Here is a 17,096-nt window from a genome sequence, read left to right on the forward strand (position 1 = left end):
ACTGATGAACTTTGTCACAAAATGCAGTTTTCAGCTCAGAAAGCTTGTTTCTGACATTCTAACAGCTCAATTAGAGCATTTTAGTAATGATCAGTGTTCTTTGTTAAAACTGACATTCTCATCATCCACTGATGAACTTTGTCACAAAATGCAGTTTTCAGCTCAGAAAGCTTGTTTCTGACATTCTAACAGCTCAATTAGAGCATTTCAGTAATGAACAGTGTTCTTTGTCAAAACTGACATTCTCATCATCCACTGATGCTTTTTGTCACAAAATGCCGTTTTCAGCTCAGAAAGCTTGTTTCTGACATTCTAACAGCTCAATTAGAGCATTTTAGGAATGAACAGTGTTCTTTGTCAAAACTGACATTCTCATCATCCACTGATGAACTTTGTCACAAAATGCAGTTTTCAGCTCAGAAAGCTTGTTTCTGACATTCTAACAGCTCAATTAGAGCATTTTAGTAATGATCAGTGTTCTTTGTTAAAACTGACATTCTCATCATCCACTGATGCACTTTGTCACAAACTGCAGTTTAAAGCTCAGAAAGCTTGTTTCTGACCTTCTAACAGCTCAATTTGAGCATTTTAGTAATGAACAGTGTTCTTTGTCAAAACTGACATTCTCATCATCCACTGATTCATTTTTTCACAAAATGCAGTTCTCAGCTCAGAAAGCTTGTTTCTGACATTCTAACAGCTCAATTGGAGCATTTCAGTAATGAACAGTGTTCTTTGTCAAAACTGACATTCTCATCATCCACTGATGAACTTTGTCACAAAATGCAGTTCTCAGCTCAGCAAGCTTGTTTCTGACATTCTAACAACTCAATTAGAGCATTTTAGTAATGAACAGTGTTCTTTGTCAAAACTGACATTCTCATCATCCACTAAAGCACTTTGTCACAAAATGCAGTTTTCTGCTCAGAAAGCTTGTTTCTGACATTCTAACAGCTCAATTAGAGCATTTTAGTAATGAACAGTGTTCTTTGTCAAAACTGACATTCTCATCATCCACTGATGCACTCGGTCACAAAATGCAGTTTTCAGCTCAGAAAGCTTGTTTCTGACATTCTAACAGCTCAATTAGAGCATTTTAGTAATGATCAGTGTTCTTTGTTAAAACTGACATTCTCATCATCCACTGATGCACTCGGTCACAAAATGCAGTTCTCAGCTCAGAAAGCTTGTTTCTGACATTCTAACAGCTCAATTAGAGCATTTTAGTAATGAACAGTGTTCTTTGTCAAAACTGACATTCTCATCATCCACTGATGAACTATGTCACAAAATGCAGTTCTCAGCTCAGAAAGCTTGTTTCTGACATTCTAACAGCTCAATTGGAGCATTTTAGTAATGATCAGTGTTCTTTGTCAAAACTGACATTCTCATCATCCACTGATGCTTTTTGTCACAAAATGCCGTTTTCAGCTCAGAAAGCTTGTTTCTGACATTCTAACAGCTCAATTAGAGCATTTTAGTAATGAACAGTGTTCTTTGTCAAAACTGACATTCTCATCATCCACTGATTCATTTTTTCACAAAATGCAGTTCTCAGCTCAGAAAGCTTGTTTCTGACATTCTAACAGCTCAATTGGAGCATTTCAGTAATGAACAGTGTTCTTTGTCAAAACTGACATTCTCATCATCCACTGACGAACTTTGTCACAAAATGCAGTTCTCAGCTCAGAAAGCTTGTTTCTGACATTCTAACAGCTCAATTAGAGCATTTTAGTAATGATCAGTGTTCTTTGTTAAAACTGACATTCTCATCATCCACTGATGCACTTTGTCACAAACTGCAGTTTAAAGCTCAGCAAGCTTGTTTCTGACATTCTAACAGCTCAATTAGAGCATTTTAGTAATGATCAGTGTTTTTTGTCAAAACTGACATTCTCATCATCCATTGATGAACTTTGTCACAAAATGCATTTCTCAGCTCAGAAAGCTTGTTTCTGACATTCTAACAGCTCAATTGGAGCATTTCAGTAATGAACAGTGTTCTTTGTCAAAACTGACATTCTCATCATCCACTGATGAACTATGTCACAAAATGCAGTTCTCAGCTCAGAAAGCTTGTTTCTGACATTCTAACAGCTCAATTGGAGCATTTTAGTAATGATCAGTGTTCTTTGTCAAAACTGACATTCTCATCATCCACTGATTCATTTTTTCACAAAATGCAGTTCTCAGCTGAGAAAGCTTGTTTCTGACATTCTAACAGCTCAATTGGAGCATTTCAGTAATGATCAGTGTTCTTTGTTAAAACTGACATTCTCATCATCCACTGATGCACTTTGTCACAAACTGCAGTTTAAAGCTCAGCAAGCTTGTTTCTGACATTCTAACAGCTCAATTAGAGCATTTTAGTAATGATCAATGTTCTTTGTTAAAACTGACATTCTCATCATCCACTGATGCACTTTGTCACAAAATGCAGTTTTCAGCTCAGAAAGCTTGTTTCAGACATTCTAACAGCTCAATTGGAGCATTTCAGTAATGAACAGTGTTCTTTGTCAAAACTGACATTCTCATCATCCACTGATGAACTTTGTCACAAAATGCAGTTTTATGCTCAGAAAGCTTGTTTCTGACATTCTAACAGCTCAATTAGAACATTTTTGTAATGATCAGTGTTCTTTGTCAAAACTGACATTCTCATCATCCACTGATTCACTTGTCACAAAATGCAGTTCTCAGCTCAGCAAGCTTGTTTTTGACATTCTAACAGCTCAATTGAGCATTTTAGTAATGAACAGTGTTCTTTGTCAAAACTGACATTCTCATCATCCACTAAAGCACTTTGTCACAAAATGCAGTTTTCTGCTCAGAAAGCTTGTTTCTGACATTCTAACAGCTCAATTAGAGCATTTTAGTAATGAACAGTGTTCTTTGTCAAAACTGACATTCTCATCATCCACTGATGCTTTTTGTCACAAAATGCATTTTTCCGCTCAGAAAGCTTGTTTCTGACATTCTAACAGCTCAATTAGAGCATTTTAGTAATGATCAGTGTTCTTTGTCAAAATTGACATTCTCATCATCCAATGATGCACTTTGTCACAAAATGCAGTTTTATACTCAGAAAGCTTGTTTCTGACATTCTAACAGCTCAATTAGAGCATTTTAGTAATGAACAGTGTTCTTTGTCAAAACTGACATTCTCATCATCCATTGATGAACTTTGTCACAAAATGCATTTCTCAGCTCAGAAAGCTTGTTTCTGACATTCTAACAGCTCAATTGGAGCATTTCAGTAATGATCAGTGTTCTTTGTCAAAACTGACATTCTCATCATCCACTGATGCTTTTTGTCACAAAATGCCGTTTTCAGCTCAGAAAGCTTGTTTCTGACATTCTAACAGCTCAATTAGAGCATTTTAGTAATGAACAGTGTTCTTTGTCAAAACTGACATTCTCATCATCCACTGATTCATTTTTTCACAAAATGCAGTTCTCAGCTCAGAAAGCTTGTTTCTGACATTCTAACAGCTCAATTGGAGCATTTCAGTAATGAACAGTGTTCTTTGTCAAAACTGACATTCTCATCATCCACTGACGAACTTTGTCACAAAATGCAGTTCTCAGCTCAGAAAGCTTGTTTCTGACATTCTAACAGCTCAATTAGAGCATTTTAGTAATGATCAGTGTTCTTTGTTAAAACTGACATTCTCATCATCCACTGATGCACTTTGTCACAAACTGCAGTTTAAAGCTCAGCAAGCTTGTTTCTGACATTCTAAAAGCTCAATTAGAGCATTTTAGTAATGATCAGTGTTTTTTGTCAAAACTGACATTCTCATCATCCATTGATGAACTTTGTCACAAAATGCATTTCTCAGCTCAGAAAGCTTGTTTCTGACATTCTAACAGCTCAATTGGAGCATTTCAGTAATGAACAGTGTTCTTTGTCAAAACTGACATTCTCATCATCCACTGATGAACTATGTCACAAAATGCAGTTCTCAGCTCAGAAAGCTTGTTTCTGACATTCTAACAGCTCAATTGGAGCATTTTAGTAATGATCAGTGTTCTTTGTCAAAACTGACATTCTCATCATCCACTGATTCATTTTTTCACAAAATGCAGTTCTCAGCTGAGAAAGCTTGTTTCTGACATTCTAACAGCTCAATTGGAGCATTTCAGTAATGATCAGTGTTCTTTGTTAAAACTGACATTCTCATCATCCACTGATGCACTTTGTCACAAACTGCAGTTTAAAGCTCAGCAAGCTTGTTTCTGACATTCTAACAGCTCAATTAGAGCATTTTAGTAATGATCAATGTTCTTTGTTAAAACTGACATTCTCATCATCCACTGATGCACTTTGTCACAAAATGCAGTTTTCAGCTCAGAAAGCTTGTTTCAGACATTCTAACAGCTCAATTGGAGCATTTCAGTAATGAACAGTGTTCTTTGTCAAAACTGACATTCTCATCATCCACTGATGAACTTTGTCACAAAATGCAGTTTTATGCTCAGAAAGCTTGTTTCTGACATTCTAACAGCTCAATTAGAACATTTTTGTAATGATCAGTGTTCTTTGTCAAAACTGACATTCTCATCATCCACTGATTCACTTGTCACAAAATGCAGTTCTCAGCTCAGCAAGCTTGTTTTTGACATTCTAACAGCTCAATTGAGCATTTTAGTAATGAACAGTGTTCTTTGTCAAAACTGACATTCTCATCATCCACTAAAGCACTTTGTCACAAAATGCAGTTTTCTGCTCAGAAAGCTTGTTTCTGACATTCTAACAGCTCAATTAGAGCATTTTAGTAATGAACAGTGTTCTTTGTCAAAACTGACATTCTCATCATCCACTGATGCTTTTTGTCACAAAATGCATTTTTCCGCTCAGAAAGCTTGTTTCTGACATTCTAACAGCTCAATTAGAGCATTTTAGTAATGATCAGTGTTCTTTGTCAAAATTGACATTCTCATCATCCAATGATGCACTTTGTCACAAAATGCAGTTTTATACTCAGAAAGCTTGTTTCTGACATTCTAACAGCTCAATTAGAGCATTTTAGTAATGAACAGTGTTCTTTGTCAAAACTGACATTCTCATCATCCATTGATGAACTTTGTCACAAAATGCATTTCTCAGCTCAGAAAGCTTGTTTCTGACATTCTAACAGCTCAATTGGAGCATTTCAGTAATGAACAGTGTTCTTTGTCAAAACTGAAATTCTCATCATCCACTGATGAACTATGTCACAAAATGCAGTTCTCAGCTCAGAAAGCTTGTTTCTGACATTCTAACAGCTCAATTGGAGCATTTTAGTAATGATCAGTGTTCTTTGTCAAAACTGACATTCTCATCATCCACTGATGCTTTTTGTCACAAAATGCCGTTTTCAGCTCAGAAAGCTTGTTTCTGACATTCTAACAGCTCAATTAGAGCATTTTAGTAATGAACAGTGTTCTTTGTCAAAACTGACATTCTCATCATCCACTGATTCATTTTTTCACAAAATGCAGTTCTCAGCTCAGAAAGCTTGTTTCTGACATTCTAACAGCTCAATTGGAGCATTTCAGTAATGAACAGTGTTCTTTGTCAAAACTGACATTCTCATCATCCACTGTCGAACTTTGTCACAAAATGCAGTTTTCAGCTCAGAAAGCTTGTTTCTGACATTCTAACAGCTCAATTAGAGCATTTTAGAAATGATCAGTGTTCTTTGTTAAAACTGACATTCTCATCATCCACTGATGCACTTTGTCACAAACTGCAGTTTAAAGCTCAGAAAGCTTGTTTCTGACCTTCTAACAGCTCAATTTGAGCATTTTAGTAATGAACAGTGTTCTTTGTCAAAACTGACATTCTCATCATCCACTGATTCATTTTTTCACAAAATGCAGTTCTCAGCTCAGAAAGCTTGTTTCTGACATTCTAACAGCTCAATTGGAGCATTTCAGTAATGAACAGTGTTCTTTGTCAAAACTGACATTCTCATCATCCACTGATGAACTTTGTCACAAAATGCAGTTCTCAGCTCAGCAAGCTTGTTTCTGACATTCTAACAACTCAATTAGAGCATTTTAGTAATGAACAGTGTTCTTTGTCAAAACTGACATTCTCATCATCCACTAAAGCACTTTGTCACAAAATGCAGTTTTCTGCTCAGAAAGCTTGTTTCTGACATTCTAACAGCTCAATTAGAGCATTTTAGTAATGAACAGTGTTCTTTGTCAAAACTGACATTCTCATCATCCACTGATGCACTCGGTCACAAAATGCAGTTTTCAGCTCAGAAAGCTTGTTTCTGACATTCTAACAGCTCAATTAGAGCATTTTAGTAATGATCAGTGTTCTTTGTTAAAACTGACATTCTCATCATCCACTGATGCACTCGGTCACAAAATGCAGTTCTCAGCTCAGAAAGCTTGTTTCTGACATTCTAACAGCTCAATTAGAGCATTTTAGTAATGAACTGTGTTCTTTGTCAAAACTGACATTCTCATCATCCACTGATGAACTATGTCACAAAATGCAGTTCTCAGCTCAGAAAGCTTGTTTCTGACATTCTAACAGCTCAATTGGAGCATTTTAGTAATGATCAGTGTTCTTTGTCAAAACTGACATTCTCATCATCCACTGATGCTTTTTGTCACAAAATGCCGTTTTCAGCTCAGAAAGCTTGTTTCTGACATTCTAACAGCTCAATTAGAGCATTTTAGTAATGAACAGTGTTCTTTGTCAAAACTGACATTCTCATCATCCACTGATTCATTTTTTCACAAAATGCAGTTCTCAGCTCAGAAAGCTTGTTTCTGACATTCTAACAGCTCAATTGGAGCATTTCAGTAATGATCAGTGTTCTTTGTTAAAACTGACATTCTCATCATCCACTGATGCACTTTGTCACAAACTGCAGTTTAAAGCTCAGCAAGCTTGTTTCTGACATTCTAACAGCTCAATTAGAGCATTTTAGTAATGATCAGTGTTTTTTGTCAAAACTGACATTCTCATCATCCATTGATGAACTTTGTCACAAAATGCATTTCTCAGCTCAGAAAGCTTGTTTCTGACATTCTAACAGCTCAATTGGAGCATTTCAGTAATGAACGGTGTTCTTTGTCAAAACTGACATTCTCATCATCCACTGATGAACTATGTCACAAAATGCAGTTCTCAGCTCAGAAAGCTTGTTTCTGACATTCTAACAGCTCAATTGGAGCATTTTAGTAATGATCAGTGTTCTTTGTCAAAACTGACATTCTCATCATCCACTGATTCATTTTTTCACAAAATGCAGTTCTCAGCTGAGAAAGCTTGTTTCTGACATTCTAACAGCTCAATTGGAGCATTTCAGTAATGATCAGTGTTCTTTGTTAAAACTGACATTCTCATCATCCACTGATGCACTTTGTCACAAACTGCAGTTTAAAGCTCAGCAAGCTTGTTTCTGACATTCTAACAGCTCAATTAGAGCATTTTAGTAATGATCAATGTTCTTTGTTAAAACTGACATTCTCATCATCCACTGATGCACTTTGTCACAAAATGCAGTTTTCAGCTCAGAAAGCTTGTTTCAGACATTCTAACAGCTCAATTGGAGCATTTCAGTAATGAACAGTGTTCTTTGTCAAAACTGACATTCTCATCATCCACTGATGAACTTTGTCACAAAATGCAGTTTTATGCTCAGAAAGCTTGTTTCTGACATTCTAACAGCTCAATTAGAACATTTTTGTAATGATCAGTGTTCTTTGTCAAAACTGACATTCTCATCATCCACTGATTCACTTGTCACAAAATGCAGTTCTCAGCTCAGCAAGCTTGTTTTTGACATTCTAACAGCTCAATTGAGCATTTTAGTAATGAACAGTGTTCTTTGTCAAAACTGACATTCTCATCATCCACTAAAGCACTTTGTCACAAAATGCAGTTTTCTGCTCAGAAAGCTTGTTTCTGACATTCTAACAGCTCAATTAGAGCATTTTAGTAATGAACAGTGTTCTTTGTCAAAACTGACATTCTCATCATCCACTGATGCTTTTTGTCACAAAATGCATTTTTCCGCTCAGAAAGCTTGTTTCTGACATTCTAACAGCTCAATTAGAGCATTTTAGTAATGATCAGTGTTCTTTGTCAAAATTGACATTCTCATCATCCAATGATGCACTTTGTCACAAAATGCAGTTTTATACTCAGAAAGCTTGTTTCTGACATTCTAACAGCTCAATTAGAGCATTTTAGTAATGAACAGTGTTCTTTGTCAAAACTGACATTCTCATCATCCATTGATGAACTTTGTCACAAAATGCATTTCTCAGCTCAGAAAGCTTGTTTCTGACATTCTAACAGCTCAATTGGAGCATTTCAGTAATGAACAGTGTTCTTTGTCAAAACTGAAATTCTCATCATCCACTGATGAACTATGTCACAAAATGCAGTTCTCAGCTCAGAAAGCTTGTTTCTGACATTCTAACAGCTCAATTGGAGCATTTTAGTAATGATCAGTGTTCTTTGTCAAAACTGACATTCTCATCATCCACTCATGCTTTTTGTCACAAAATGCCGTTTTCAGCTCAGAAAGCTTGTTTCTGACATTCTAACAGCTCAATTAGAGCATTTTAGTAATGAACAGTGTTCTTTGTCAAAACTGACATTCTCATCATCCACTGATTCATTTTTTCACAAAATGCAGTTCTCAGCTCAGAAAGCTTGTTTCTGACATTCTAACAGCTCAATTGGAGCATTTCAGTAATGAACAGTGTTCTTTGTCAAAACTGACATTCTCATCATCCACTGTCGAACTTTGTCACAAAATGCAGTTTTCAGCTCAGAAAGCTTGTTTCTGACATTCTAACAGCTCAATTAGAGCATTTTAGTAATGATCAGTGTTCTTTGTTAAAACTGACATTCTCATCATCCACTGATGCACTTTGTCACAAACTGCAGTTTAAAGCTCAGAAAGCTTGTTTCTGACCTTCTAACAGCTCAATTTGAGCATTTTAGTAATGAACAGTGTTCTTTGTCAAAACTGACATTCTCATCATCCACTGATTCATTTTTTCACAAAATGCAGTTCTCAGCTCAGAAAGCTTGTTTCTGACATTCTAACAGCTCAATTGGAGCATTTCAGTAATGAACAGTGTTCTTTGTCAAAACTGACATTCTCATCATCCACTGATGAACTTTGTCACAAAATGCAGTTCTCAGCTCAGCAAGCTTGTTTCTGACATTCTAACAACTCAATTAGAGCATTTTAGTAATGAACAGTGTTCTTTGTCAAAACTGACATTCTCATCATCCACTAAAGCACTTTGTCACAAAATGCAGTTTTCTGCTCAGAAAGCTTGTTTCTGACATTCTAACAGCTCAATTAGAGCATTTTAGTAATGAACAGTGTTCTTTGTCAAAACTGACATTCTCATCATCCACTGATGCACTCGGTCACAAAATGCAGTTTTCAGCTCAGAAAGCTTGTTTCTGACATTCTAACAGCTCAATTAGAGCATTTTAGTAATGATCAGTGTTCTTTGTTAAAACTGACATTCTCATCATCCACTGATGCACTCGGTCACAAAATGCAGTTCTCAGCTCAGAAAGCTTGTTTCTGACATTCTAACAGCTCAATTAGAGCATTTTAGTAATGAACTGTGTTCTTTGTCAAAACTGACATTCTCATCATCCACTGATGAACTATGTCACAAAATGCAGTTCTCAGCTCAGAAAGCTTGTTTCTGACATTCTAACAGCTCAATTGGAGCATTTTAGTAATGATCAGTGTTCTTTGTCAAAACTGACATTCTCATCATCCACTGATGCTTTTTGTCACAAAATGCCGTTTTCAGCTCAGAAAGCTTGTTTCTGACATTCTAACAGCTCAATTAGAGCATTTTAGTAATGAACAGTGTTCTTTGTCAAAACTGACATTCTCATCATCCACTGATTCATTTTTTCACAAAATGCAGTTCTCAGCTCAGAAAGCTTGTTTCTGACATTCTAACAGCTCAATTGGAGCATTTCAGTAATGATCAGTGTTCTTTGTTAAAACTGACATTCTCATCATCCACCGATGCACTTTGTCACAAACTGCAGTTTAAAGCTCAGCAAGCTTGTTTCTGACATTCTAACAGCTCAATTAGAGCATTTTAGTAATGATCAGTGTTCTTTGTTAAAACTGACATTCTCATCATCCACTGATTCACTTTGTCACAAAATGCAGTTCTCAGCTCAGCAAGCTTGTTTCTGACATTCTAACAGCTCAATTAGAGCATTTTAGTAATGAACAGTGTTCTTTGTCAAAACTGACATTCTCATCATCCACTGATGCTTTTTGTCTCAAAATGCAGTTTTCAGCTCAGAAAGCTTGTTTCTGACATTCTAACAGCTCAATTAGAGCATTTTAGTAATGATCAGTGTTCTTTGTCAAAACTGACATTCTCATCATCCAATGATGCACTTTGTCACAAAATGCAGTTTTATGCTCAGAAAGCTTGTTTCTCACATTCTGACAGCTCAATTAGAGCATTTTAGTAATGAACAGTGTTCTTTGTCAAAACTGACATTCTCATGATCCACTGATGCACTTTGTCACAAAATGCTTTTTTCTGCTCAGAAAGCTTGTTTCTGACATTCTAACAGCTCAATTAGAGCATTTTAGTAATGAACAGTGTTCTTTGTCAAAACTGACATTCTCATCATCCACTGATGCTTTTTGTCACAAAATGCAGTTTTCAGCTCAGAAAGCTTGTTTCTGACATTCTAACAGCTCAATTAGAGCATTTTAGTAATGAACAGTGTTCTTTGTCAAAACTGACATTCTCATCATCCACTGATGCACTTTGTCACAAAATGCATTTCTCAGCTCAGAAAGCTTGTTTCTGACATTCTAACAGCTTAGTTGGAGCATTTCAGTAATGAACAGTGTTCTTTGTCAAAACTGACATTGACATCATCCACTGATGAACTATGTCACAAAATGCAGTTTTCTGCTCAGAAAGCTTGTTTCTGACATTCTAACAGCTCAATTGGAGCATTTTAGTAATGATCAGTGTTCTTTGTCAAAACTGACATTCTCATCATCCACTGATTCACTTTGTAACAAAATGCATTTCTCAGCTCAGAAAGCTTGTTTCTGACATTCTAACAGCTCAATTGGAGCATTTCAGTAATGAACAGTGTTCTTTGTCAAAACTGACATTCTCATCATCCACTGATGCTTTTTGTCACAAAATGCCGTTTTCAGCTCAGAAAGCTTGTTTCTGACATTCTAACAGCTCAATTAGAGCATTTTAGTAATGATCAGTGTTCTTTGTTAAAACTGACATTCTCATCATCCACTGATGCACTTTGTCACAAACTGCAGTTTAAAGCTCAGAAAGCTTGTTTCTGACATTCTAACAGCTCAATTAGAGCATTTTAGTAATGATCAGTGTTCTTTGTCAAAACTGACATTCTCATCATCCACTGATGCTTTTTGTCACAAAATGTCGTTTTCAGCTCAGAATGCTTGTTTCTGACCTTCTAACAGCTCAATTTGAGCATTTTAGTAATGAACAGTGTTCTTTGTCAAAACTGACATTCTCATCATCCACTGATTCATTTTTTCACAAAATGCAGTTCTCAGCTCAGAAAGCTTGTTTCTGACATTCTAACAGCTCAATTGGAGCATTTCAGTAATGAACAGTGTTCTTTGTCAAAACTGACATTCTCATCATCCACTGATGAACTTTGTCACAAAATGCAGTTCTCAGCTCAGCAAGCTTGTTTCTGACATTCTAACAACTCAATTACAGCATTTTAGTAATGAACAGTGTTCTTTGTCAAAACTGACATTCTCATCATCCACTAAAGCACTTTGTCACAAAATGCAGTTTTCTGCTCAGAAAGCTTGTTTCTGACATTCTAACAGCTCAATTAGAGCATTTTAGTAATGAACAGTGTTCTTTGTCAAAACTGACATTCTCATCATCCACTGATGCACTCGGTCACAAAATGCAGTTTTCAGCTCAGAAAGCTTGTTTCTGACATTCTAACAGCTCAATTAGAGCATTTTAGTAATGATCAGTGTTCTTTGTTAAAACTGACATTCTCATCATCCACTGATGCACTCGGTCACAAAATGCAGTTCTCAGCTCAGAAAGCTTGTTTCTGACATTCTAACAGCTCAATTAGAGCATTTTAGTAATGAACAGTGTTCTTTGTCAAAACTGACATTCTCATCATCCACTGATGAACTATGTCACAAAATGCAGTTCTCAGCTCAGAAAGCTTGTTTCTGACATTCTAACAGCTCAATTGGAGCATTTTAGTAATGATCAGTGTTCTTTGTCAAAACTGACATTCTCATCATCCACTGATGCTTTTTGTCACAAAATGCCGTTTTCAGCTCAGAAAGCTTGTTTCTGACATTCTAACAGCTCAATTAGAGCATTTTAGTAATGATCAGTGTTCTTTGTCAAAACTGACATTCTCATCATCCACTGATTCACTTTGTCACAAAATGCATTTCTCAGCTCAGAAAGCTTGTTTCTGACATTCTAACAGCTCAATTGGAGCATTTCAGTAATGAACAGTGTTCTTTGTCAAAACTGACATTCTCATCATCCACTGATGCTTTTTGTCACAAAATGCCGTTTTCAGCTCAGAAAGCTTGTTTCTGACATTCTAACAGCTCAATTAGAGCATTTTAGTAATGAACAGTGTTCTTTGTCAAAACTGACAATCTCATCATCCACTGATGAACTTTGTCACAAAATGCAGTTTTCAGCTCAGAAAGCTTGTTTCTGACATTCTAACAGCTCAATTAGAGCATTTTAGTAATGATCAGTGTTCTTTGTTAAAACTGACATTCTCATCATCCACTGATGCACTTTGTCACAAACTGCAGTTTAAAGCTCAGAAAGCTTGTTTCTGACCTTCTAACAGCTCAATTTGAGCATTTTAGTAATGATCAGTGTTCTTTGTCAAAACTGACATTCTCATCATCCACTGATTCATTTTTTCACAAAATGCAGTTCTCAGCTCAGAAAGCTTGTTTCTGACATTCTAACAGCTCAATTGGAGCATTTCAGTAATGAACAGTGTTCTTTGTCAAAACTGACATTCTCATCATCCACTGATGAACTTTGTCACAAAATGCAGTTCTCAGCTCAGCAAGCTTGTTTCTGACATTCTAACAACTCAATTAGAGCATTTTAGTAATGAACAGTGTTCTTTTTCAAAACTGACATTCTCATCATCCACTAAAGCACTTTGTCACAAAATGCAGTTTTCTGCTCAGAAAGCTTGTTTCTGACATTCTAACAGCTCAATTAGAGCATTTTAGTAATGAACAGTGTTCTTTGTCAAAACTGACATTCTCATCATCCACTGATGCACTCGGTCACAAAATGCAGTTTTCAGCTCAGAAAGCTTGTTTCTAACATTCTAACAGCTCAATTAGAGCATTTTAGTAATGATCAGTGTTCTTTGTTAAAACTGACATTCTCATCATCCACTGATGCACTCGGTCACAAAATGCAGTTCTCAGCTCAGAAAGCTTGTTTCTGACATTCTAACAGCTCAATTAGAGCATTTTAGTAATGAACAGTGTTCTTTGTCAAAACTGACATTCTCATCATCCACTGATGAACTATGTCACAAAATGCAGTTCTCAGCTCAGAAAGCTTGTTTCTGACATTCTAACAGCTCAATTGGAGCATTTTAGTAATGATCAGTGTTCTTTGTCAAAACTGACATTCTCATCATCCACTGATGCTTTTTGTCACAAAATGCCGTTTTCAGCTCAGAAAGCTTGTTTCTGACATTCTAACAGCTCAATTAGAGCATTTTAGTAATGAACAGTGTTCTTTGTCAAAACTGACATTCTCATCATCCACTGATTCATTTTTTCACAAAATGCAGTTCTCAGCTCAGAAAGCTTGTTTCTGACATTCTAACAGCTCAATTGGAGCATTTCAGTAATGAACAGTGTTCTTTGTCAAAACTGACATTCTCATCATCCACTGACGAACTTTGTCACAAAATGCAGTTCTCAGCTCAGAAAGCTTGTTTCTGACATTCTAACAGCTCAATTAGAGCATTTTAGTAATGATCAGTGTTCTTTGTTAAAACTGACATTCTCATCATCCACTGATGCACTTTGTCACAAACTGCAGTTTAAAGCTCAGCAAGCTTGTTTCTGACATTCTAACAGCTCAATTAGAGCATTTTAGTAATGATCAGTGTTCTTTGTCAAAACTGACATTCTCATCATCCAATGATGCACTTTGTCACAAAATGCAGTTTTATGCTCAGAAAGCTTGTTTCTGACATTCTAACAGCTCAATTAGAGCATTTTAGTAATGAGCAGTGTTCTTTGTTAAAACTGACATTCTCATCATCCACTGATGCACTCGGTCACAAAATGCAGTTCTCAGCTCAGAAAGCTTGTTTCTGACATTCTAACAGCTCAATTAGAGCATTTTAGTAATGATCAGTGTTCTTTGTTAAAACTGACATTCTCATCATCCACTGATGCACTTGGTCACAAAATGCAGTTCTCAGCTCAGAAAGCTTGTTTCTGACATTCTAACAGCTCAATTAGAGCATTTTAGTAATGAACAGTGTTCTTTGTCAAAACTGACATTCTCATCATCCACTAAAGCACTTTGTCACAAAATGCAGTTTTCTGCTCAGAAAGCTTGTTTCTGACATTCTAACAGCTCAATTAGAGCATTTCAGTAATGAACAGTGTTCTTTGTCAAAACTGACATTCTCATCATCCACTGATGCACTCGGTCACAAAATGCAGTTCTCATTTCAGAAAGCTTGTTTCTGACATTCTAACAGCTCAATTAGAGCATTTTAGTAATGATCAGTGTTCTTTGTTAAAACTGACATTCTCATCATCCACTGATGCACTCGGTCACAAAATGCAGTTCTCAGCTCAGAAAGCTTGTTTCTGACATTCTAACAGCTCAATTAGAGCATTTTAGTAATGAACAGTGTTCTTTGTCAAAACTGACAATCTCATCATCCACTGATGAACTTTGTCACAAAATGCAGTTTTCAGCTCAGAAAGCTTGTTTCTGACATTCTAACAGCTCAATTAGAGCATTTTAGTAATGATCAGTGTTCTTTGTTAAAACTGACATTCTCATCATCCACTGATGCACTTTGTCACAAACTGCAGTTTAAAGCTCAGAAAGCTTGTTTCTGACCTTCTAACAGCTCAATTTGAGCATTTTAGTAATGATCAGTGTTCTTTGTCAAAACTGACATTCTCATCATCCACTGATTCATTTTTTCACAAAATGCAGTTCTCAGCTCAGAAAGCTTGTTTCTGACATTCTAACAGCTCAATTGGAGCATTTCAGTAATGAACAGTGTTCTTTGTCAAAACTGACATTCTCATCATCCACTGATGAACTTTGTCACAAAATGCAGTTCTCAGCTCAGCAAGCTTGTTTCTGACATTCTAACAACTCAATTAGAGCATTTTAGTAATGAACAGTGTTCTTTTTCAAAACTGACATTCTCATCATCCACTAAAGCACTTTGTCACAAAATGCAGTTTTCTGCTCAGAAAGCTTGTTTCTGACATTCTAACAGCTCAATTAGAGCATTTTAGTAATGAACAGTGTTCTTTGTCAAAACTGACATTCTCATCATCCACTGATGCACTCGGTCACAAAATGCAGTTTTCAGCTCAGAAAGCTTGTTTCTAACATTCTAACAGCTCAATTAGAGCATTTTAGTAATGATCAGTGTTCTTTGTTAAAACTGACATTCTCATCATCCACTGATGCACTCGGTCACAAAATGCAGTTCTCAGCTCAGAAAGCTTGTTTCTGACATTCTAACAGCTCAATTAGAGCATTTTAGTAATGAACAGTGTTCTTTGTCAAAACTGACATTCTCATCATCCACTGATGAACTATGTCACAAAATGCAGTTCTCAGCTCAGAAAGCTTGTTTCTGACATTCTAACAGCTCAATTGGAGCATTTTAGTAATGATCAGTGTTCTTTGTCAAAACTGACATTCTCATCATCCACTGATGCTTTTTGTCACAAAATGCCGTTTTCAGCTCAGAAAGCTTGTTTCTGACATTCTAACAGCTCAATTAGAGCATTTTAGTAATGAACAGTGTTCTTTGTCAAAACTGACATTCTCATCATCCACTGATTCATTTTTTCACAAAATGCAGTTCTCAGCTCAGAAAGCTTGTTTCTGACATTCTAACAGCTCAATTGGAGCATTTCAGTAATGAACAGTGTTCTTTGTCAAAACTGACATTCTCATCATCCACTGACGAACTTTGTCACAAAATGCAGTTCTCAGCTCAGAAAGCTTGTTTCTGACATTCTAACAGCTCAATTAGAGCATTTTAGTAATGATCAGTGTTCTTTGTTAAAACTGACATTCTCATCATCCACTGATGCACTTTGTCACAAACTGCAGTTTAAAGCTCAGCAAGCTTGTTTCTGACATTCTAACAGCTCAATTAGAGCATTTTAGTAATGATCAGTGTTCTTTGTCAAAACTGACATTCTCATCATCCAATGATGCACTTTGTCACAAAATGCAGTTTTATGCTCAGAAAGCTTGTTTCTGACATTCTAACAGCTCAATTAGAGCATTTTAGTAATGAGCAGTGTTCTTTGTTAAAACTGACATTCTCATCATCCACTGATGCACTCGGTCACAAAATGCAGTTCTCAGCTCAGAAAGCTTGTTTCTGACATTCTAACAGCTCAATTAGAGCATTTTAGTAATGATCAGTGTTCTTTGTTAAAACTGACATTCTCATCATCCACTGATGCACTTGGTCACAAAATGCAGTTCTCAGCTCAGAAAGCTTGTTTCTGACATTCTAACAGCTCAATTAGAGCATTTTAGTAATGAACAGTGTTCTTTGTCAAAACTGACATTCTCATCATCCACTAAAGCACTTTGTCACAAAATGCAGTTTTCTGCTCAGAAAGCTTGTTTCTGACATTCTAACAGCTCAATTAGAGCATTTTAGTAATGAACAGTGTTCTTTGTCAAAACTGACATTCTCATCATCCACTGATGAACTTTGTCACAAAATGCAGTTCTCAGCTCAGAAAGCTTGTTTCTGACATTCTAACAGCTCAATTGGAGCATTTCAG

This window comes from Barbatula barbatula, assembly GCF_947034865.1.
Source record: "Barbatula barbatula genome assembly, chromosome: 4".
Classification (NCBI taxonomy): domain Eukaryota; kingdom Metazoa; phylum Chordata; class Actinopteri; order Cypriniformes; family Nemacheilidae; genus Barbatula; species Barbatula barbatula.